The 22636-nt window shown below is 44.6% G+C and overlaps 1 protein-coding gene across 1 annotated transcript in view; it reads right to left on the minus strand.

The window, feature by feature from the left end:
• The window catches only part of SLCO3A1 (solute carrier organic anion transporter family member 3A1), a 137464-nt gene that overhangs the window by 91193 nt on the left and 23635 nt on the right, over nt 1–22636 (minus strand). The gene's annotated exons all lie outside the window — the stretch shown is intronic.

Raw genomic sequence — 22636 nt, forward strand, 5'->3', positions numbered from 1 at the left:
TGCATTTATCCTGGCAGCAGAGCCTGCAGCCCACCCTGTGCTGGCAGCCTGTGCCAGCAAAGCTTGCCTAAAATAGTTGTGTATCTTCCCAACTACAAACCAGTTCTGCTTCAAGTGCCTCAGAGACAGCAGCTACTTCAAAACTTCTTCAGAGCAGGTTAAACTTGCAAGGTCAAGTGATAACTTTGGGGTGTTTTTTGAAGCTGTGGAATACAATAAAGCGTCGGGCAGCACTGCTTTTCCTTTCCCCATCCCAATCCCATGCTGGCTCTGCATCCCAGCAGGATAAGGCTGGAGCAGCCCCAACGCTGCTGTGCTGTGCAGCAGTCACCTCAGCACCTGTCTGGAACCCCAGGGACACCTTGAGGTCCCCATCTCAGCAGGCACAGCAAACTCCTGCAGTCACAGGAGGAGGTGGCACTAGGGCAGCTGTGGGAGGCAGAGCTCTCCAGCACCACAGGTGACATTTCTGCAGCGTGAAAATGATGCAGGTGAGAGCAACAGCAGCAGCAAGGCAGCCCTTCCATCCCATGACTAAAGATACACCTCCATTAACTGCTGTGCAGTGAACTGAGATTGTCCCTTTTCTTAAGATCTTTAACTTTGAAACAAACACCAGAAAAACCCTTGCTGCTGCCTTGGAATGTTCCAAGCAAACAAAACTTTGATATGCTTCCTTTTGAAGTTTTTTTCCTCCCCTTCTTTTTTTAACCCTCGAAATACTGACTTTCTACTCAATAAGAGTGTTTGATCTTGTACATATCCCCAGTTAGAGTCTTTCCTTATCCTCAGTCACTGTGCTCCCAATCAGTTTGAAACTCCACCAGTGCTTCTGGGATGCTCCAAAGGAACAGTGTAAAACCAAGGTGTGACCTGAATCTCAGGACAGGGTGTTCTCTGAGCAAGCTACACCTGCCTTTCCTGAGAATTTGAAAATAAGGATGACTTTGCTACTCTGTCACAAATCCCTAGCCAGTATTTCATTTTAGTGGACTTAAATTGCTCTGGCACACAATGCAGCTGAAGGAAAAATGCTCCCCTGAGCAGCTGCAGTTGCTTGTTTAAAAGCAGAATAATCTTGTGTAGCTCCTCAGGATGGATCACTGGGAACTGTGATTCTGTGATGTTAACAACCCATCCCGAGATGACACATGTAATCCTTTGGCTCTAAAACAAAAGCAAACTGAAGCACAAAGGAGACATTCTCCTTCAGGTTCTGTCATCCCCTGCAAACACAGTCCAGGAAATGTTTTACCACTTCTGCACTGCAAACACCTCTAAGAGGAAGTGAAGCAGTAGACTAAAATCCCATAGTGTGACTCAGAGGACAAAATGTGGCTCTAACATTTCTGACAGGGGGGCAGCAGAGAAGGAGAACTGCACAAGTGCTCATCTCTAGGGCTGTCCCCGAAGCAATGGCTCAAGATTAGCTCACACAAACTGCTGGAGCAGCTGAGCTTTCTGGGGTCAGAGAAGGAAATTTCAGTCCTTAAGCAGTTTTGCTTATGTGAGTCAGATGCTCTTGAAGCAGTCTGTGTACACATGTGCATTTTCACACGCAGCCCCTTGCCCACACATTGATTAGCAGCAGCGTGTTCTGTCCTTCCTCCAGTTCTTTAATGCCAACACTGGGACTGCAATTCAGCCCTGTAAAAAAGAAGAAGCTCTTACAAAGCAGCGGGGAATCGATACGTGACAACTGTAATTCTCTGCTCAATAATTACACAGAATTTACACTGCTGAGTAGGCTCCCTCCATTGATTTTTACAAAAATATTTACTGCAGCGGGAACACAGGTGTAAGGCTAAGTTTTGAGGTTCTGTCTTTTCAGTGCATTGATTTCAAAATAATAATCAATTTCATACTGCTTTAACACTTTCATTCAAAGATATACCTCCATGCAGACCATGCCTCTGCCTACAGCATTCTTCTCCCTCTCCAGTTCTTTTTGTTCAAAAATCCCAGTTTAGCAACTCCTAAGTACTTATCACAGTCTCAGTAAGAAATGAGTCATGTTGCAGAAGGCCTTGGGTCCAACAAGAAAAGACAACATCCCTGGAATCCTGTCAACCAACTCCACCCAATGACACAACTGAGGGGCTGTGAAGATTTGCCAGAATGTCTCAGTGCTAGACAATGCTCAGGCTGTTAATTACACTGTCATAAGAAAAACAAACACACAAATCCATCCTCTTACCAAAGAATCTCTGACTGTGTTCTGCAAAACTTGAGGGATGAGGGGGGGAATTAAGAAGGAAAGAAATCATCGAGATGTCACCACCCAGCTCCAGAGAACACCTGTATCATATCAAATGTGAACATCTGGCCATCCAGCTTTAGAAACAATAGAAAATAACAGGACTAGAAAAGACAGACAAGACAAGGAAATTAGAAATATGGAATAGTAATACAGAAGGAGAGAACCACTGCTTTGGGAACTCAAGATGAAGACAAGAGATGACTGAATTGTGTGGAAGAGATGAACAAAACATTACTATTCTGTCAGGGTTTGTGGGCACCCAAGCAGAAGTTAGAAGAGAGATCTAAGAAGAATTTAGTTTGTGGAGCTTGCTGCTGCAAGATATTGGAAGGCCTGAAATATGAGCCTAAAGTCAGGTTAGATGAATTTGGAAAGTACAGACTCACTCAATACAGCAGTGGTCTGGATGGAGCCTCCAAAACCAAACTTGAACAGCCTGAACTGGCTTCAAATACCCAGGAGAGGATCCTCCTTGCTTTTTTCCACATTTTAACATTTTTTGCTGGTTACCATGTGAGGCAGGGCACAGGCCAAGGGGGACTCTGGCCACAGCTGTCCCCAAGCTTAATGTAGCACACAAAACCCTGAACTATTGTCAGTACCAATGGCACAAACGTGTGTGTGAGAGGCAGCTCAGAGGCACCAAAGATGGACACAAACTCCCCTCAATTTAAAGGAATAAAATCACCATTTAATTACTTCCTTGTTGTTGATGCTGTCCAGAGGGGAAAAAAACAAGATGAGCCAAGAATCTATGACTGCTTTTCCACAAAACACTGGTGTGCAGCAGCTTCTGTGGACTCAGCAAAAGATACTGCCCTTTCTCTTTAAACTTAGAAAGGAAAGTGTAAGCCTTCAAACCAAGAGCAGAGGTGTGGACCCAAACTAGTAAATCCCACTGGTATTCACAGATGAAGGGTAGGTCTCTATTTTCCTTTTCACTGCAATCAATTTAATTTTCTAATTTTTCATGTGATGAAAAGAAATTGTGTTTTCATTACATGAAGAAAAACAAAGACAGAAGGTCAATACTGCATAAAAAGTGTCACTTCCCTTGGTTTTCTCTCATGAGAACACTGATGCTACTAATGCACCAGGAATTTCATAAGAATGACTCATTATCTAAGTAACAAAAGATTAAGTTTTTCTTTTCCCCTCCTTAAACTTCTGCAAGAAAGGGTTTTTCAGGGGCATGATCAGGGTGACTCATTGCAGAGGGCACAGGGGCCACAGCTGGACGTGCAGCATTCCCATCTCAGAAACCCCTTCCAGGTGCTTTGCAGAGCTGTGCAGTGATAAATGGCAGATTAGCATCTGACACGCCAGAGGAGAGCTTGTAATTACCAGCAAAGCGGAAAGGCACAGGCAAATAATTGCCTCTCTTCCAGGAGACAAACATTAGAAAGGTTTATTGAGCAATGTTTCTTGGGGTGGTCTTCAACACCTCCTGGAAACCCTTCTTCAATTTTCCCCATGCTGGGGCCACTCCAAAGCCACAAGATAAACTGTCACAGGAGCAGGGGAAGAACAGTAAGAGGAATAAAACCTGCATCCAGGCTACAGAGTAATAAATATTTATTGCCTTTCCTTTCTGCACACTGTGGAAACAGATGCAAAATGAAGTTCAGTGAGTTGTGGGAGGCGAGCCAAACTCAGCTTTGCTGCTGCTGCAAACAAGCAGAGTCACAGGAAGGGCTCCTGGTTACCTTGTTAGTGGTGCAGAATTTGTCTGTCCATCCAGGACCTCTCAATCTCCAACATCCCTGCTCCACTCCACATGTGCCAGTCCCCCCCAGTCCCACATTCTCAGGAACAGCAGATCCCTCTGCCAGGCAAGACAACACACTGACAAGTGGCCCTCTGAAGCGCTGGGATGTGGCTGCTTAGTCCTTAAGAATTGCAAAGGCACACGAGCTGTTGCTGCTTTGTCAAAAAGCCAAAATTTTAATAGCTTCTTTTGTCCGAGGCTCAAACATCAGCTCCTCTTCTCATGTGATGAGAACCTCTCTTTGTACCTTCACTCAGCATTTTCAAGGAAGCCTGTTTCGTTCTCTCAGACTTTTTTCAGCACAACTGTGTGCTAAGGAAACTGTTTGTTCTCTTGTCTCACTGCCAGAAGCATGCGAATACTACAAAAAAACACACAGAAAAAACCACAACTGTGTTTCGTTCGCTGGCTGTCATATTTTTTCCTAGATTAAAGGCAAGTCCCACCATCCAAAATGCAGCTAAAAAAAGAAAGGCGACTGCAATATATAGGGAAGTGCCTAAGGACCAAATGATGTCACAAATTTTAAATATAATAATCCCAAAATCAAACTTGATTCATATTCAGTAACAAAGCTTCAAAGGGATGGGTGGGAATCCTAATTTCCACCTTTTCTTAGTTGATTTTGGTTCTTCTGTGCAGTCACTTCAAAACTACCACTTCCATCCAGTATCTTAAGTTCTTACAGGCTCCTACCTCACGGGGTGACACAGAGGCACAAATGGATATTTCCAATTATTTAGCTGATGATGCATTAGGCAGGGACTGAGTCTGGAAAACTCTTTGTGAGCAGCTCAGGCTTTGAGCACCCCATTCATCAACAGCGTGGTGAAGCTCAGGCAAACCCCACAAAACAGACGGGGTGAGAGAGAAGGATCCTTCTCCTGAGTGGTTATTCTGAATAACCTCACTAAGAGACCACCAGGGAACAAGAATTTTGATGTTTTCTCAAAGCAAGAACAGGTGAGGAGACAAAACAGGCTAGCTATCAATTGTTCAGGATGCACTTTTTTCCTTAAATAAATGGTTGAAGCACACCACAGGTTACCAGGGGACATCAGAGAAGCATGAAATGTGAAGCAGTTCAAGGAAAGAGAGAAACCTGAGGCAGGGCTTGGCAGTGCAAATACTGAGCTGGTCTCTGGGCTGGAGAGGAGGAAAAGCTGAACACACTGACTTGTAAAAGTGTGCAGGTACTGTGGGAGCAGCGGGTGAGACAGGTCAGTGCAGTTTCACGTGCTCACAAGAGGCCTCTGCAAACAGCAGCACCTGCCAGGAGGGAGCTGCTGCTCTGTCCTCATGCACACTCTGCCCACTGTTTCCTAATGCAGTTTGGCTGGTTTTTTTTCCTCTCCTCCATGTCTGTAACATCTCCAGTTGACTTAAAAAGCTATTTTCTTTTTGTAGACATATGAAAGCTCTCCATTATTCAGCACTTATTCCACATGGATGAAGGTCGATGGCCTCCTTAAAGAGCTTTCCCGCAGTGTGTAACATTAATAGCTGCACCAAGATGAAATTAATTTCATTTTCTGAGATCTTACTTTTGACACTGAACAAAGTGCGTGGGATGGGAAGGAACAGCAGTAACAATTCCTTGCATTCCATCCTCAAGGGAAATTACACCTCAGGCACTGGGACCAAACCCCACAGACCACTTCTATCCTATCCTCCAGGGCATGCAAAGGACTCTGAGGTGAACTGGTCAGCCCCAAACTCCTGAACACCTGTAAGTCACAGCCAGCACCCTTCTGTAAATAACACTCACAACATGTGACTGAGTTGGCAGAAGACTTGAGGAAGCCTTAAAAATGCTTAGGAGCTTAATGAGGTTAATTACTAGGTAAAAATATACTTTAGTCATTAGAAATAAAACACAAGAAACAAACTGTCCACTTCAAAGAGGGGGAAATGAGAATAAATTGCAGTGATTGGTATCAGGTCCCTCTGCTCGCACAAAGTAAAGTTGCCATTTCCCATTATATGCCCAATTTCAAGGGCTGGGTCCTAAAACCTGCATCTCTGATGACCATATGCAAGAAAGAAAGAAAAGAAAAAAAAAAAAAAAGAAAAAGGGCTGAACATCACATCCCCCCCAATACAGATCTCACTGCAATGGTTACAACATTCAGAGCCTGTGTGAGCCCTCTGCCAAATCAATCCATACCAGCTTTAACCCTTTAAACAACTGATCTTCTGAATCTGGACGTTTTTGACTGAACAAGCCATGGTGACATCACCAGGTCTGCTGGGAGTCCTGGTGGGATAGGACATCCCCCCTTAGTCACCCCCAGCCAGAAAAACACAGAGCCAGACCCTTCCTCAGGAGCACCTCTCCAGGAAGGCAAAGACAAAGCCACCAAGCCTACGAGGCTGAACACAAAACAGGGTGAAAAAAGAGAGAGTTTGGCAGCAGGGAGCTGCAGAGGAGAGAAAACTGAGCCAAAGCAATGCAAAGATTAAGAGGAAGGTGGAGATTAAGCACTGCTGTGACCTGCCGGTTTTACTATGAATAAAGAAAGGGCACAAGGAAATACAACACCAGTGCCCTGCTTCATGCTGTGCTGACCTGCCCCTGTTTAGGCTACCAGCATCAGATGGTATAAACAGCCCAAAGGGGATTTGCCATCATGGTGTAGAAATCATATGCCATTTAGAAACCCTGGAATTAAATCGACTTTGCAATTCAACAGCAAGCACAGAAAGAAGATAAATAAAAAGCCAGTGGGTTAAAAGTCAGGATCTCCCTCAGTGCTGGGAACACAGTTTGATTTTAGCTGTGCTGCACAGCTCGAAGACTGAAGCTTAAGCTGTGATATTAAGGTTCATACGGCTGAGAAGATATTGGCATTTGGGCAGACGTCAGCAATTCTTTCAAGCGAGTTACAGATACCAAGGGCTGGAAAGTCAGAAGCATTTCTGCTGTGTGAAACGTGACATGCCAAGATATTTATTCTGTTGCAAATGATGCTCCACATGAGCCTTGAAAGACTGGGTTTCTTGCAGCTGAAAAATAAGACACCCCATCCTCCACACACACAGGTTTTGGCCCAGGTATACTGATGCTCCTGCTGTCTGCTCCCCCCACTCTGTGCTCCCTCACAGACAACTTGGGACTTGCACAGGATCCCAAATTCCTTACACCATGGGGCTCCAGGGAGAAAAATGATAGGAAAATGCCTGTACATTAGTTATAATAAGGCTTGTGAGCACAGACTGGTGACGAGTGCATTCCACTAGCGCTGAATACAAATCAGAGGCAACACACAACCACAGAGCGCCTGTTAAGTGATCAGCTCGTGTCTGCAACTCCCTGAAAAGGGCTTCTTGCTTCTGGAAGGGCACGTGGAAGAAGCAGGACGGGAGAAGGGCAGCCCAGGACACACTGCCCACTGCAGAGCTCCCAGCAGGAACGCTGCCAGTTCCCACGGCCGGGAGAGCGCTGCCCGCAGCGGCTTTGGGGACCTGGGCACGCCGTGACCCCGCGGGCCAGAGCTGCCCAAACCAGCTTCCTTTTAACCTCACTGAAACAACAGCCTCTGCAGCTCATGGCCAAATATTAAATGTCACTTTCATACTGATTTTCAAGCTTGGACACAAGTGTTTGTTTTTGAGGGAATGCTCCAGAAAGTCTCTGCCTTCTGCACAGATGGGTACAGCCAAGATTGAGAGAACGATCCACAAGAACTGATGAGACTTGATTTTCCTCCTTATGAAATTATTATATCTGTGATTTTTCTGAATATAAAAGGTTACAGTTTAAACTTGGGATAATGAAAGCAAAAGTTGACTTTCAGTAAAAAAAAAAACCTAACCCAGAATGTTGCAATTACTTCTGCCACATAAAAAGCCTACTAAAGGCATATCTCTATTCAGAAATTAATATTCAAGTTAAATATTTGACTAGTTAGATTCATTTTTTGCAAGGCTTGTTTTATTGGGTTTTCCTCCTTTCTTAAATAAACTCCCTCCAATTTACTGCTAGAAAACCCTGAAATGGTAGAAATAAAAGGGAGCCAGTGTATCCTGTTAAGGTTTAGATCATGTCCAACTCCATAAGAAGTGTAGATAAACAGGAGGGAGGAACTCGGGCAACAGGATTTTGGGCCCATGGGATGGATGTCATGTCTGAGAAACACTTTTTGCCTTCTTGCCATGACAGAAGGCAGAAGATAAAGGCACAGCTCCTGCCCCATGTGCTCAGGCTGGATGTGAAAGGACACAAACACTATTACCTCCACTGCACATTAAGCTCTGTGTCACCCTTGAAATTGGTCAGGACCAGAAGGCACTGACCAACCTTTGGTTTAATTAATTATTTTTTCTGCTCCCTAGAGAAATTACACTAAAAATAAAAAAGAGCATTTTAGCTTCCCTTGAAGAAACTTGGAAAATTATCATTGCAACATAACTTTGGCATTCCGATTTTTTTTAAGTAGTCTACAACTTCCCCTGAAGGGTTAGTAAACTTGTTGTCTGTCAATGGAGATTTACTTGGTTAACAGTTGTATGCAAGTGGAATTAGACCTTCATCACCATTTCTAGAGCATCCTTGGTATATGCACAGCATTGCACAAATGAAGAACTGCACCAGACAAATAACAGGTCTCCCATCCAAAAGGGCTTACATTAATTATGTTAATCCAGTAGAGACAGAGGAGTGTGATTAAACAGTCTCTACTGCCTGGGATTTGGCTCTTATCCAGCAGTAATCCTGCACAATCTGTGTTTGAAGTGTGTGTGTAAGGAGTATACTCTAACCACCTCTGTTTGAAATCAAAGCCAGTGTCTTGGGCAGACAATGGCATCCCTAGATGGAGGAGCAGTTCCTGGAGAGCAGCATCTCCAGAGAAGAGCCCCAGGCCCCAAGCTCATCTCCAGAGCAGTCAGTCTCTCCCTGGACTACTGTGAACTTAAGGGCACTGGGGACTTGGAGTTAGGCAGTGACTGTAATTAAACCCAAAAGCCTCGTTAAGGAAGAGCAGAAGGAGACATCAGAAACAAATCTTGTGCCAAACCCTATGCAGCTGTTTCCTATGCACCTGATAAGGGAGGAAGACTCAGCCACACGGACCCTCCATGCAGTCACTCGAGGTTAGATTTGAACTCCCTCTCTCTGCAGAGAAGGTGCTCACACTCCTGCTGCACAGAGACTGTTCAACAACTATTGAAGTGTCACCTCCAAATCTGCCCTTTCTTTCAGCTGCAACACACGGGTTATGGACACAACTGGCTGAAAAAGGGACATTGATTCCAGTGCAGCAAGGGATGCAGATTCCCAGTGTGATTCCCACAGCCTGGGGCATCAGTAGAGCCTCTACCAGATCACATTTGTGACCAGCACAAAAGCAGTGGTCCATTCAGGTAGCTGAAGCCACTTGGTGCTGAACAGACAGGTTGTGACTAAGATGCCCATAACTGAGGCAATCAGCCTCAATGGTCAATACTGCACCTCCTGCTTCTCTTCCAGGGCCTTCCTGCAGAAGGCCAAAAGTTAGACAAGGAGCAGAAGGTGCAGACCCTGCAGAACTGAGACTGTGCCAGCTCCCCAGGGCAGCAGCACAGCAGCCTCGCCCCAGTGATGCCACCAAGCACACCCACTGTCCCCAGGGGCACGTGGAGTGACACAGCCCTGACTCTGCTCCTGCAGCAAAAGGTTATCTCAGCTTCTGGCCCAGCTGGCAGCAGACCCTGGACACTGCTGTGAGGACCCTGCTGATATACTATCCACCTGCTGTAACCAGAGCCCAGCTTATTTATTCACTCTGTCCCTGGCAGGCTGTCTCCCAGCCAAAGGCATCTCCAGGGAAAAGAAGCAAAGCCCCGAGTCACTGCTCACAGACACTGCTCTGCCTACCCACTGAGGAACCTTCTCCAGCCCATTGAGTCCTGAAAATCCCCTTTGGCAGGTAGGCAGCAGTTCTGTGCTACCTAGCACAGCTCCAGAGGGAAGCTGGCAGCAAAAACAATGAATCATCTGCTGAACTTTAACTCGTGGCAGTGTGAGCGTGGACTGTGCTGTGCTCTGAAGGCTGCGAGGAGCAGAAGCAGAGGCACAACTTCTGGGATGTGAAGGGGGAAAGTTCTGCTTCCAGACATCAAAACCCATTTCTACACATGCGACTGACAGAGAAGCAAATCCTTAAATCTAAAGAGATCCACTTAAACAAATTCCATTCCTCTCTCCTTCATCCCTCTGAGACAGAAAGTCTGCAAGATATTGTGGAAAAATCACGACACTCTGAGAACAAAGGCTGAGGTCCCAATCTTCTTTTTCCTCACTTCTGACAACAGAAAATGACAAGTGGAAATGCAGGTCTGAAGAAATGCTCTGTTTCCAAGTTTCCTGGACAGAAAACTGAGGTAAAACTTCACGTACCTGCTCAGAGAAGATGATAAACATGTCTACAAGTTATTTCTAAATTCTCAGTCTCATTTGCCAACTGAGATGCTACAGACAGCAAGTAATTTCTCTGTCTCAGCAGGGGAGACAGGACAGAAATCCGTAGACAATGCAAAGAAATGCTGCTCAGGCAGGAATTAAAGAGTCAATCCCTGGGAAGTCCCTGAATAACAAAGTGCAGATCACTGTTACACAAGTCTGCAACGCTTCTTTCATATTATAGTAGAAAAACACACATACAAGTAGGGAATAATGTCAAAATGTACCTATTCTACTACTAGTTTTGTGGTGGATAAACTCACTGCAATCATAAACTCCCCCAAACTTACGGGTTTGCTGTACCTGTCACTCCATAACCTCAACTCAAAGAGCTCTTTGATGATCTGCTGACAACTCACTTGTTCAAGGTTAGCATTTATTTTGAAAAGCTCAACATCCCCAGCACGAAAAAACAACAATGTTTTCCTTGGGTCAGCAAAACAGGGCAAAGGCAGCTTTTATTTTTCACCCTAACCCTAGCTGGGAGAGGCACGGCTCACATTCAAAGGCACAAGTACTCTCTGCCACACGGCTGGGAATGAGTTTTGCTCTGTAGCTCTGTAACATCATCCAATTCTCAGCTGGAGGTTTTCCAGTTAATAAAACGGCCATATGGGGCATTAAAAAAACAGAACCAAAAAACCAAAAACATTTCCTTCCTTCGCATCCTTCAGTCTCAAAAATCACAAAAAAAAAAAAAAAAAAAAAAAAAGGGAAAGCAACACCCAGTGGAAATTCAAGAGTGTCTCTTTTTCTTCTTCCAACCCTTTTACCCAGCGAAAGCGCTATCAGCACCTTTGATCGGTGTGCTGCGGGCAGAAGACAAATAATGATGGGTTGGAGGCAGCAATTAGCATTTCAGTAAACACTGGATCTCTCTCTGGGAACAGGGCTCCTGGCACACTCGCTTCCGCTCCTGACACCACCCACAGCCACCATCAAAACCCTCTGTTTATTCCCAAAACAGGCTGGCTTTAGGAGAGGAGCTGTGGTCCAGGAGGAGGCGATACCCTGGGGAATGGTGCAAGCTGTGCCAGGACAGGCAGCGCTTCCTCGCACAGCTCCCACTCAGAGCCCGGATTCCCAGGCGGGTGCCGATTTTAAGAGCCTGGATTTTACAAAAAAAAAACCAAAAATGTGGAGTCTTTTGGTGTGAGAATCCAGGTTTCTGCAGACTTAATGGAGGTGGCCCATGCCGTGTTTTTGGCTGAGCTCTTGTCTTAACTCTGGTTGCTTCCATACCTGCCCCAACACCCCATCCACCCCAGCTTTACCGCTCACATCAACACTCCACCTCCCTTTTGCCACCAGCCTTATTCTTGCCTCTGCTGAACGCAGCCTTCCCTCAAACAGATCTCCCAACACTTCACCCCATCCTAAGCCACTCCAAGAGCTCCCCAGTGCACTGTAGATTCAATTTCCAATTGTTTTCCTGGGCTGCCGTAAGCAGCAAGGACTTTCTCGAGCATATTTAGCCAGCCCTGCACCTCCTTACTTGCCTACTCCTTCCTCTGCTCCTCTGGCTCAGCTCTAGAATTTACTGCCCCTCCAGGGCTAATAAAACCCAAATTTGCTGATTTTAAGGCACAGACTGAGTCTCATCTGTTTACTCAGACTTGGAATAGCACAGGACAGCGAGACTAATTTATTCAGAAAGCTTCACTCAGCTGCTCTCATCTCCACATTACCACAGTTTCGGGAGGGTGCAGAATGTGAGATGAGCTCAGGGAGCCACACACGGGAGCGTTTTACACAGTAATGCTGGAGAGCAGCACAGCTGCATTTTCACTTCTCTTGTTTATCTCAAATTTTCACTTCAACAGGTCTTTTACGCATCGGCAAAACCCATTTAAGTCCGTATTTTTCACCTAATGGGATTGCCTGTCCTGTTTTTTGCCAGCTGTGCCAGCCTGTGCCTTATCTCCCCTGCCCCAGAGCACTTTCTCAGCAGTCCAAGGAATTCCATGTGCACTCCTATCTGTGGTGGGATGTTGCAAGACCGGGGTGATGGCACAAGTGCTAATTCAGCAGATTTTTGATAGGCAGATGCCACTTGTAAGATATCTTTACTCCAAGAGAAGTTCTGTGCCCACTTCACCACCTTCACAGCCTTAAAGCCAAAATCCCAAACATCCAATCAAGAAAGCAACAATCTTGGGAAGAAAAATGCACGACTTAACTCAGAGATGAGAAAAGCCACAGGGAACTGTGGAATTTGCTACCACTTTTGTTGTGCAGGCTGTAAATGAGTTTCCAAGGTGACTGGACAGGTCTGGTATGTGTATCCCAGAAGAGTGAGGTGTCTGACTGTCCTCAAAATGCTTCTTGCAGCTCACTAACCACTACCACAGGATGCTTTGTGCTGGAAGGGACCTTAAATCCCAACACCCCTGCCATAGGCAGGGATACCTTCCACTAGGTATCCGTACAGGATGCTCAGAGCCCCATCCAGCCCGGCCCTGAAGACTTCCAGGGCATCCACCAGCTCTCTGTGCAACCTGTTGCACTGCCTCACCACCCTCACAGTCAAGTTTTTTTTTTCCTAATATCTAATCTAAACCTACTCTCAGTCTGAAGACATTCGCCCTTGTCCTGTCACTACATGCTCTTGTAAATAGTCTCTCTCCACTGTGCAAAGACAGTGTTGGTCTCAGTTTAATCATCCAGCTCTTGGAGACAAGTTAAACAGTTAGTAGAGGTGGAGCAGGCTAGTGTTAGCAGACAAAAAGCCAGGGTCTGTAACTCCTTCGACACCAAAAGAAAGGAATGTTTGCACCCATGGAAGAAGATACATTGCTCTGCAGGAATGTAGTGGAATGCTTTAGTTCTCAGAGCAATTGCAGAGCACTGGAGTCAGAATTCCTGGGGTCTATTCTCACCCTCTTACTAACTTGTTTTATAACCCTTGAGACATTGCTGAGTAGGAGTATTTGCTTAACCTAAGCTTAATTTAAGTTTTGCCCCTACTTATAAATCAAGTACCTCCAGGACTCTAAGCTCCTAATGAGGTGGGCTATACAATTACAGAAGAGACTGTTTCCATTTGATAGGGAAGTCTCACCAACACATGAAGTGAAGCAAGGTTTGACAAGATGTTATTTTACCAGATCAGGTGACAACTTGGAAACAAAACGTAAATATTCTTGAGTATGATTAGTCACACTGGTCAGAACAAGATCCACCAAGCAGGAACATGTATTACATAGGTGTTATCTCTCCCCACACACCTCTCACCCTCTGGCACTTGTGGGAAACTCTTCACAGAACTCTACCCAGAACTATTGCAAATAATTTTGTTTCCTGCAATGCTGCTTCCTGTGTTTTACAACACAGTGTGCTTGTCTCCTACCAGTACCACAGCAGCACATTTACAGAGGACATGAAGATGTGCATGGAGATGAAACACAAGTGCAATAAAACATTCCAGAGTGTGAGTTTTTATGTCAAATACGAAAACACACACACCCATCTCTACACCACAAAACCAACAAGTGCCCAGAATGAACAGAAAGCTCCGAGGGACTGACAGCTCAGGCCAGTAAAACATTAATCAGTACTCAAGACACCTCAGAAGCACGACCAGTGGACTTTTTAGTTCACTTCTTCCATACTACCACCCCTACAGTCTCTAACCCCAGCACACAGTTTATAATTGTGTGCTGAGAAAAAGCTCTCTGTAACAAATCTTATTCTTCTGATGATCAGTCTGATTGAATTAGGACATCCATATGTTGTAGCTGATGGCTAACAAGATAGAGGTGGTTTTTCATCACATGGGTAATTGGTCTCTGCAGCAATTACTAACACAGCAAAGTTGTCCCAGTTGTCTTTTTCTCCCCCCTAATATTGTTTCTTTCAAACTCCAATAAGCAGTATCACTGTCTTGTACAAACAGTTACAGTGGGACAGGTTTGTCTAACACTGGGGGCAGGAATGGACAGAATACCACAGGGAAAAGGTGAGGAAAGCAGAGGGACACAGAGAGGAAAGAGCTGGTGCACAGAGCATTTTGCTCTTCTACCAGTTTGAACACTTGAATGTTCTCTATTGCTTTAATCTGCTGCCTTTAGCCAGATCCTGCTCCATGTCACAGACACAGCTTTGTTTGGCTGCACTCAAGAGCTCTGAGGTATTAAGTCAAAGAGCAAAGTCACATGTTGTTAACTTCTATCCAAGAAACAAAATCTCACATTTTATCTGGTTAATAAAGGGCCAAATTTGCATAGTCTCCTCCATACAAAATCCCTATTACTGAAATCAAAAGGGGGCTAAGTGGGAGCAGGCCTCCCTCTTAGGAAAAGCCAAATACCTCATTAGCAGCACAGTTACTGGAATGGCCATACCCTGGCAAAAAGAAATCTGATAAAAGACTGAGTCCTTTCAAAAGAGCAAAGTTCGAAGAAGATATTTTGGGAGCAGAAACCAACTTTGAACCAAACAACCAAATTTCAAGAAAGCAAAGCCAGAAATTGTCTAAAGCCAAGGAGGAAGTACATAGCTTAATAACTCCAGATTTATGCAAACTTATCATTTATGCAAAACAAATCCACAAAGTTATAAACCTTCAACATTCACCAAACCAAGGAAGAGTTTCTACTCCACTGGCTGCTAAGATGACCACAAAGGATGCCGGGGAGTTTTATTTTTGTTTTACAAGGTACCCATCACTTGTGGCCACTCTTTTTCCTCCAGGCTGGTGCATGGGGGGTAATCAGATACTTGTAGAGTTACTGATGTCCCCACAGCAGCTCTGCCCCAGGTCCCACCCTGCTGGGCCATCTCACACCTCACAGGGCCTGACAGGACAAGGGATAAAGGTTTTAAACTACTACAGGGTCAGTTCTGACTAGATACACAGAAGAAATGTGTTATGAGGAGGGCCATGAAACAGTGGCATATGCAACATTGACAGAGAGGTGGTGGAGTGCCCTGCAGAGTCACCAATGCCCAGCAAAGCCAGGATAAAACCACACTTGAACAGCTTTGGCAGCTGAGTGCTGCCAGTCCCTGTGGATCAACAGAGCCACACATTTGTGCCATGGCACTGCTTGGGACCTTGCAAAAGCAAACATTTTTAGGTGGTTAGTCAAATAGCAGTTATTTGGCACCCAAAGGGTATAAGTGTTAGCTTGCCCAAAACTCAGCTCAGACCTGCAGCAACTTCTCCAAAGTGCAAGAAAACTTGGTTGAGCACCTCAACCAGACACAGGAGAGGCAGCTGTGAAATAGGGAAAGCAGGAACTTGTGTGAAAGAACTCTGCATTCTCCTATGCACTCATATAAGCACCTTGTCCTGCAGATAAGCCAGGAACATGCAGCCAGTGCCCTGAATTGTGCTGGTGAAGGGGAAAATTCTGTGCCTTGTCCTACCACAGGAAACAGAGCCCCAGCTGTCCTCAGTGGCAGCCTGTAAACTGCAACCAAAACATCTGGACACTCCTTATGTGCAAAAGGTTGGGGAGTCTCAGTCAAGTTCCCAGGGGAAGGGCCAAGTTTGGCACATACCACTCCTGCTTGTGCCATCAAGGAGGCACAATACAGCCTTCAGCTTTTGACATGGGCCACTCACCACCTTCCAATCTATTTAATTAATTTTACGAACCTTTGGACTCTGCAAAAGTGCCATTTAAATGACAAGGGCAGTGCACTAGAGAGGCTGCCCCGGGAATGATGTACCTCACTAGGCTCTCCCAGCTGATGACTGTTTAAAACACACTACAGAAAAAACCCAACACACTCAACAAATGGAGTGATTTTTACAAGACATCAGAGTCAGCAAATCCCAGTTAAGGCAAAAATCAGCTGCAGAGTACACAGAGAGCAGAGTAACATGGAAACAGCTCCCACCCTCAATATGCTTTCACACAAAGTAATCTGGTTGGGCCCAAGCCTTATTTACTCAGCTCATAACAACAGCAAAAAAAGCTGTTAGCAGAAGGTTAAGGTAACTCAAACAATTGCTGTAAAATAATGGAGCCCACAGCAGTTACGATGTCGTGCATATATTTATTTAATTGAATAAATACATCCATTCAGCTACTGCTTTTCACAACAGCCTTCCTGCCTGCGGTGGGAAAGGTTATTCCCATTAATTGATTATTGTTACTGCTCTAATACACCCTACACACTTGTTTGTTTCCATTTAATTTTCCAGGGTATTACCACCAGCACTGTAAAAGGGGACACATGTAACAGAGCCAGCCCCGCTGACACACAGCAAATGAGAACACCCATCTCTCTCCAAAGGGGCAGAATGATAAAAAGCTGCAGGTTATCAATGGATCAGTGGGTTAATACCAGGATATCTGCATGAAGCCATGTAATTTAATCTGATCACAGTTAGTCCACGGGGAAGACAGCCCAGTGAACCCGCTGCAAAGACACCTTTCAGCAGAGAACAGGCATCCCAGCCCTGGCAGCTCAGCACTCACCGTGTGCCTTTCTCAGCCCATGGGAGACTGTGACAGGAAGGAAAGGCTCTCCAAATCACCCGTGGGAGGATGCACTCACCGAACAAAAGCGTTACAGAATTCCGTCTTCAGGCTAAAAATATTACACACCTATAAAACTGCCTATACCAGCAAGGAGAAAAGCAGCTCTCGCTTCTGTGCCCACGTGGGGGTGGACAAACTCACCAGGCAGCTGATGGGTATGGAGTGGGCACAGAGTAAATACAACAGATAGGAGTCAGCTACAATCCACTGCAAAGGACCTCATAAACCAGGCTTTAAAAGGAAAAAGGGTAAGGAATGCACAGGGCTGGCAGAGCCTTAGGTGGTGAGCTCAGAGAAGCATGTTCTAGCAGGAAGGGCTGATGTGAATGAAGTACCCATGTTGCTTGCAGACCACAAACAAGCACAAAAGGAAGGAGGGTGGCAGGGTGAGAAATGCTGTGAGGAGTGAAAGGATAAGCAGGCAGGATGGGCAGAGCTGTACAGACCTCTCAGGTGGCTCCTAAAGGCCTTCCAATAGATACACATCAACAGACAGCCTCAAAAGGCTGACGATATGACCTGTATGCTATAAACACACAATCATTCCACTTCCTGTGGTTTAGAAGTGTAGGTTCAAACATACAAGTCAAGAAATTTGAGAGCTTTGGAAAGGATAAGACTGATCAAAATACATTCATCCTCCATGTAAGAGACTCTCCATCAGGTAGAGACAAAACCAGCAAACCTTGAACATACAAGGTGTTGACTCAAACTCTGATTTCAGCAGCTTATGCTGATAACTTGCCATTAACTCACCAGCACAGATACTAACTCTCAGATTTAATTCTTGTCAGTCGAGAAAATGTTTCTGTTTCTCCAAAGCACAATGGCTGCTATCATTTTGACTGACGTAAGCTACCATAAATGATTTTTCAAATGGACAAATTTATCCCTGGAGACAGCAAGATTCCAATTAGGGCATATTTGTCTTCCTCTGCAGCAAATCTTGAGCTGGTGCTTAAAGCAAGAGAGAAGGCACCAGAAACAAGAGTGAGCTTTCTCTCTGTCATCACAAAACACGAAGTGCTTCTACACATTTGATGCAAAATGTGCACACTAATACACAAAGCTAGCAGCTGCAATGCAGGGTCCCAGCCCTCCTACAGGGTTAGGGCAGATGTAAGAACACACCAAGGGTAAGAGCTGGAACAACCATATGATAAAACCCAAATACACACACAGAAAAGGCCAAATAGATAAAAGAAGAAAGCAGCTAAACAGATACATCCAGCAGAGCTGAGTTATCCATTTTTCCATCCCTCTGCCCTGTCATGAAACAAACCAAGGACAGCTCTATGCCCAGAGGATGCTGTGCTCAGATACTCCCTTGCACACCAATAACTCAGGAGCACTCATCACTCCTCAGCCCATACTCCTTTAAGCCATTTTTCGTGTTACTGCAATTCAGCAAGGAGCTCCAAGTCACTGGTCCTGAACAGGTGGGGTATGTGCCCACAATGCCAAACACAAAGACAGCTTCAACAAACACAAAGGGAAATTCTGAAAAGCATTAAAGACCAGCATGGCATTCTTCTGAATGAGCCTCACAATCTGGCAGGGCTCCTTCCAACATCAATATCAATTTCCTCCATCAACAGGAGACAGAATAATAGCAACTTCCTCTGTTTAATACAGCCTTTAATTGTCCCAGATCAAATGCTGGCTCCCAGAGCCTATTCATGCTGCTCTACAGGTAACCGTGTCCTAGACAAGGTGCAGGAACTTTTATCAGCAAATGTTAAATGCAGCAGGAAGGCCAGAAGGTGTGTCTCAGGACTGCTAAAAACATTAACCAACCACATCACTGCACTGGCTCTAATGGAACTCACAAAGCACTGCTGGCAGCAGCATGGGCACTCCAGTGACCAGGAAACACTTGCAAGCTCCAGCTTATCTGAGAGGCAGCAAATCCATGAAATCACTGTCAGATAGGGCTTTTCCCCCTCTTTGTATCAGCTCTATGATGCCTCTGATCTCTTTCCTAATGACAAAGTCCTCACTGATTTTAAGAGAGCTCAGCAAGACTGAGCAGAAAAAGAACTAAAAAAGGAAATGCCAAGTGAGTCATTAGTGGGTGGAGAAAAGAACCGTATAGTAAGTAGTCTTCAACTTTTACTCCTTTAAAATAAACAGTGCCACAAATTGAAGGAATCCTTTGACACTAGTGAAGATGGAGGAGTAACAAGCCCTGCATAATCTGTAGAAATGATGAATTCCTCCACTCAAAGAGGTTACTTATGCCAGATGCCAATAAGAACACAAGTAAAATTAATCTGCTTGCTTGGAAACCTCTAGATAGGAGTTCCAATATTAGATAAAAGATCAGACTCAGCAAACCAGCACTAAACCAAACATTTTCCATCTTTGGGCTGCTACTGCCAGCATTATGACCTTTGAGTCAAGCAGGTACCCAAATGCTGAAATGGGAGGGGAGTTTCTTCCCCATCATTAGGTTTGCTTGACCAGCAACCTGTTCAAGGGAAAGGTGTCCCTACCCACAGCAGGGTGTAGGAGCTGGAGGATCTCTGAGCCCCTTCCAACCCAAACTGCTCTGTGACTCTGTGATCAACCAGAGCAGGCATGGTGCCATGATCTAACCCTGCTACAGCACAAATATGTTCCTTTGGAACATACTTTGGTGTGTACTTTCACACACTCATCTCTTTGATTCATTTTGCCCTGGGTTACCAAAACACAGCCCATCTTCCTAGGCCTGGTTACTACAGCAACAGAATCTTTTTGAGTTTGGTAGCAACACATTGCAGGCACCAAAAAAAAAAAAATCTGCCATTAGTTTAAGAAACATGAAGCTGCAAGTCAGCAGCCCATGCAGAGAAACACTCCTGTAGTATCTCACCCCTGCCTCTCCAATTAAGAAACTCTAAGAAAAACCAGCTCCTTGACAGAGCACAAGCCTGAGCAACCTCTGACTTCAAAGGATGCACAACAGAGGTGCACTGCCCACAGCCTCCTGTGTGCCTGTCACTGCAGAGAAACCACAGGAGAAATTTGATGGGCTTCACAGCCACAAGAATATTACACTCCACAGATGCTATTAGTTCCACTAATGATTAAAGCCAAAGCATCACTTTAAACTCCATATGGTATCACATCTGCATTCTTCTGCACACACATGAGTATTAACATACAAAAAAGCCCGTTTAGGGGGGGTGTTCTCAGGGCTTGGAATTATTTTTTTTTGTATAACCAGAGAAGCTGTCTTGTATTGTTATTTTACTGCAAAATGACCATATTAGATATTATATTATTATTCCATTTAACTTTCATACAACTCAGAAGGAGAAAAAAAAAACCCTCTCAGTGCACACAGTTATTTCTATCTAATTCACTGCCTTGGGACATGAGGGTTTTTATTGCAGAGGTGAACAATGACTAGTCCTTAGCTGTCAGGTTGAGAGACTGCTTCTAAGCCTCAGCTCCAGTCCAGCCCCATGCAGCACACACAGACTGAATATAAGCAATACACCAAGGACAGCACAAACTGGCCAATCTGATCATTTCTCAGCAGCAGCCAGTCATTCTAGAAAGTTCAGCCAGACTATTATCACTGTTATTAATTAGTTCCTATCCTGAGAGAACGATCTACGCCAGATTTGCCCCTAATTTCAACTAAGGGAACTTACCCAAAAACATTTCATCTGGTCATACACAGCCCCCACTGAGTGAGTGTGCTATTATGAGAAAGCAAACGGATATAAATTTAGCACAATGACAGTATCCACTCTGCAGTTATTTCCTCTGCGAAACAGAGCAGAATGAAGTGGGTAAGCTGCTCAGCCAGCTTTCTTCTAAGGCCACTGAAAACTGCATTGATGACATCAACAAAAATAATTAGTTAAAGACAAATCTGAGCAAATAATTCTCAAACAACATTTAAAACGAGCAATTTGACCTCCTCTCAAGTATCCACCAACATAAGATGACATTTCCACTTGTTTCTTCTCCATTTATATTCATTCATGGAATAGATTTTTTGCCTGGTAGCTTTTATTTTCACTAGCCAAATTGATTGCAAGTTGATAGACGAATTAATCATCCAGAATCTGAAACCCTGCTTGTGATGGATAGGCTAGGACAGGGCAGAAATTAAACTTCATTGCTGGTCGAGTGTGCATACACAGGCACTCCTATGTAATCCACAATTCAGATGTAGAAATTCAGGTTATGATATGATTTCCACAGCTAAAGCCAGAAAGCAAACAACCTCAAAATGCTTGGGGTTTTGTGGTGGGTTTTTTCAATGTAGTTTTTTTTTCCTTTGTTTTTAAACTCCACATGTAGTAACAAATATGATTAGACAACATCCTTATCTCTGCAGAAAAAAAAAGCAGCATATAGTAAGCAGAAATCATTTTCTGGAAATATTTTCCCAGCTACAGTTGAACTGCCAACTTTAAACACGTTATTTTAGCATACAAGATGAATGTAGCTCAGGAAGAAGAAGAATCACTCTTCCTAATCCTCCTCTCATGCACCCTCCTCCAGCCTGTTCTCAAGACATGAAGCATTGCTTAAAAAATGCCCACGGAACAGACTGAAAGAAGTTGCTGCTCCTCTATATGGTTATTTATAATAGATAATCTTAGAATCACTCTTAATTCCAGCTCATCATTTATGGTGTTGGCACAGTTGTTCCAGGGAATTCAGCCTCATTATTCACCTTTGGGTTGTACAGTATCTTGTATTTTATACATCATCCTTCTTTGACCAGTGGATCCCTCACAAACACAAAACCAAGTGAAGATGAATAATGACCCAAGGACAAAGCTAAATGCTGAAATACTGTGATTTTATGGCCAGCTACAGAAAAGCAGGGACATGTTTTGAATACACAGATGAAGCTCTAAGTGAAGCAGCAATACATCCAAGAATGCCACACTGTGTAGTGACTTTCCACCAGGCTTCTGCACTATCCCAAGACATTAAACAGCACTCACAAAGTCAGCAGGACCACTCAGCTTTGCTGTCAATGGCCACACTCAGCTTGGAAACTTGATAAAAATATCTATGGAAAAAAAACCCCAAACGGGAGTAGGATCACCCATTCAGTTGAAAGTCACAGCAATGTGGGGATGATGGGACAAGTGCACACTTTTGGTTACCAGGATTATACCAACAAGTGCAGAAGGATCTCATTAATGGCAGCACACTTCACTGATTTATTCCATTGGAGCAGCTCACCTAGTGACAAGTCCTGCAGAAAGAGGAATGGGCCAAGCTGGTACATTTTTTCAAAGAAAACTTCACCAACAACATCACCTTTAAACCTGCCTGCTGGGAGGGGGAACTACTGCTGAAACCCATAAGTGGTTTAACCCAATAACTGAGATGTTTCACTGGGGACTCAAAGGCAAATTTCACAGCACAACCATCTGAAAGAATTTTGCAACATGATCACCAGAACCATGAGTTCTACTTCACGCTCACTGTATCTCAAAATAGACCTCACCAGCTTCCACATTCCATTCTGTTACAGGGATCACATTATCAAGGGTCCTGCCACAGCATCCTGGGTCACAGCACCTACTCTGTAACTGGCACTTCCTTGCTAAAAGTGACAGTGGCAGTGACAACACCTGTGTCCTCTCAGACTGCAGTGATCACTCGCTTTGGAACAGGAAGAGAACTAGGGTATCATGTGGGGAAAAAAA

The sequence above is a fragment of the Prinia subflava genome, chromosome 15 (assembly GCF_021018805.1).
Source record: "Prinia subflava isolate CZ2003 ecotype Zambia chromosome 15, Cam_Psub_1.2, whole genome shotgun sequence".
Lineage (NCBI taxonomy): Eukaryota > Metazoa > Chordata > Aves > Passeriformes > Cisticolidae > Prinia > Prinia subflava.